This window comes from Lactuca virosa, chromosome 4 (assembly GCF_052849685.1).
Source record: "Lactuca virosa cultivar CGN04683 chromosome 4, Lactuca_virosa_CGN04683_v6, whole genome shotgun sequence".
Classification (NCBI taxonomy): domain Eukaryota; kingdom Viridiplantae; phylum Streptophyta; class Magnoliopsida; order Asterales; family Asteraceae; genus Lactuca; species Lactuca virosa.
In genome coordinates, this window is record NC_136429.1 from 313,302,893 (window position 1) to 313,306,284 (window position 3,392).

Consider the following 3,392-nt stretch of genomic DNA (forward strand, 5'->3'; position numbering starts at 1 on the left):
ATTAATTCATGTTGCACTAAAAACATCAAACTCAATAAAAACAATGTAATTAATAATCTTCAGAACTAATTTTTATTATTTTTTTATAATTACCGTGCTCTTATTATATTTGCATAAGATTTGCTCCTATCATTGACTTATCCGTAAGTTGCGACTTTTGTTTTATTGAAACCAAAATAAGAACCATGTACAATATATTTCCTTAGTATTTTTTTTCAACACGATGTTAAATATATAAATTGATATTTTGATTCTTAACACCAAGATAATAATAATATTATATCTATTTGTTCAAGTGTTATAAATAAATATTTAAACTATATTTAAGATAAAAAAAATTATTAAAAATATAGTAAATAAACCAAATGTAAATCTTATTATGAATAGTAAGACTACTAAGATATTTAATGGATATTACAAAATTAATACTTTTTTAAGCACTTCCTCATGCATATCATCATCATATCTAGATCTTTTTCTTGTTGCTTCCCGATACATGTCACCAATCACCATTATTTTTATATTTCGTATTTTTTAGATTTAATCATGACTTCAAACATATTAACCGAATATATGTATTTATTTTTTTTGAACTAATTTATTACTTTAAACATATTGATAACATATGTTAGTTATTGGTTCAAAATGTAAGGATTTGTGTAAAGAATAAAAAAAATACATTTTAATAAAATACATGTTTTCATATATAATTGTTAAATGGTTATGGTTAAATGTAAAAAACATTTTAAGCATGCTACCAAAATGTGTCATAAAAATGTAGAATACATGTTTTCATATATAATTGTTAAATGGTTATGGTTAAATGTAAAAAACATTTTAAGCATGCTACCAAAATGTGTCATAAAAATGTAGACTTTAAATAATGTATTGTCAAATCATATATTTTGATATCAAAAGCGTTGATTTTTCTTTCTTTACTATCAAAACTCTTTTATAATTATTTTATTTTTTAAAAAGTATTCTACTTTTTGCTCAAAATATTTTTAATTAATAATATTTTTTTTATTTTTTAATTAATAATATTTTGATATCAAATGACGTTTGTACTTTAGATTAAAAATATAAATATTATAATATTTAAGGTTAATTTTGAACACATTAGAGAGTTTAGCAAAAAAATAATATCTTTATCTAAAAAGGTCATTTGTAGTAATTTTTCATTTTATGTATAAAAGAAATGATAATTTTTTTATTCTTACTTTTTTCTAACTAAAATAATCGATAATATAGTGATTAAAACGTACAATTAAAAATGTCATGATAAAACTTAAATTAGATTTTAGCTTGCAAATGTTCATAAAATAAATAAATGTTATGTTCGTTAAATGTTTAACTTCTAAAAACTCAGATAACAATATTTTTGTATTCAAAAAATGATATAAACTGAACCCATTTAAGATTACATGTAATCATAAATTTATAAAACTGTATTTATTTTAACTAACATTAATCTAACTAGTCATTTCACTTCCAAATCTAAAACACTGTACACAAATAAACTCACAAACAATCAACTTGAACTTTAAATAATAATTTATGACAAAGTAATATAGAAAAAGATTAGAAAAATCTAACAAAGTCATAAAAAAAATAAAAAAATAAATATCTTCAATAAAATAAAAAAAATATATCTTCAACTTAGGTAGGAAACCTGTTTAACCTTTTTCTCTTAATGAACTTCGAGACCTGAAACATATATAACAAAAAATTTGGATAACCCAAAGAAAGAAATCTCAGATACAAATAATGAAACATTTTTTAGAATCATTCTACATTCAGATTTGAAATACATTTCATCTAGAACCAACAACCCTTTCCTTTCATATCCAAAAATCTAAGGCTCAAAGGTCGGAACTTTACTGTCAGATCTTCATGTAACAACCATTACAAATTATATGATATCTTCAACTATACAAAACTATAAACCATCAGAAACTCACACAGAAATATTACAAAAATATACAGAGGAACAAAAGATAAATAATAATACCTTTCTCAGTTATAAAGCATCAATAAATAAAAACACAAACCCATATCTAAGATTTATAGATGAAACTGAAGTGCAAAGAAAAAGAGAATCAACAAACTAATAAACATAAATCGAAATCAAACATGAAGTACATCCTACACACACACAGGTCTCCAACATATTAATAAATACAAACAGATCTAGAACATTTTACACCAAAAACTGAAAAAAGCGGAAGCAGTTACGGCTTCCTCATTCCGTAGTGACGGATATTAGAGAAAGAAAGTTGCACTGATGAAGTAGAAATGTTGGTGGTTGTATTACATGACGGGTACCGGAGAAAGAGTAGCCTATGATGGTTGAAGGCGGCAGACACGATCACGACTTTTGAAGGAGGCAACGACAGCGGAGGTGGCCTTCGATTTTGAAAAAAACGATGAGGTCGCTGGTGGTTTTGTGGGATTAGGGTTGAGAGGAATACATGGATGAAATAAGAAAGAAAGAAGGTAACGGCTGATGAAAACTGAAATAGGGCTAGGTTTTTCGGAGTGGCTTTTTATATTTAGGATTCAAAAAAATGTTTCATTTTGATTGGTCATTTTTGGTTCACATGGATTATCATTTTTTACCATTAGATCTATTTTATGTAAAATTAAGGATCAAGATTCAAGCTCCTTAGTTTTAAGACTTTGGTCTTAAAACTTTTAAACTTCCTATTATGTATACTTTATAAAGTAATATATATATATATATATATATATATATATATATATATATATATATATATATATATATATATATATATATATGAATATAAAAGTTAATTCAATCAGATTCACATTCCCTTTGTAGCATGTCGAGCAAAGGGGATACTTTCATGAATATTACATATCAAGTAGAAAACGCATATAAATTATAATAGGTATAATTCAAGGAACTCTCAAACTATTTTCACGAACTAGTTATACAAAGTTTAACAGATAATTCTTATAGAAGTACTTTACATTCTAAAATACTAGAGAAAGATTATATTATCAGTTAATTTCTTCAAAATGACTTTTAAATCATTTGTGATATACGTAATCGTCAATATGCTTTTTGTGAGTCGATGTTTAGTTACTTATTCATTTAGGCAAAACACTTAAAGTCCTAATATTATAACCAAAATCTTCGGATAGATAGCGAGACAATTGTGTATAGATCTATACGGAATTGACAATCCCGCACTCAGAATGTCAGCTACAGCCGGGCAGGCATGCCTATGAGTGACAAATGTCCTCAACAGTTCTGACGCCTACAAAGCCTCATAGCCCGCTAGCTAGTCTAGTATGGTTATAACAACTCAACAAAAAGATATGAACAAAAACGATTAGTGTATAATTTAATTAAACCAAAGAGTACG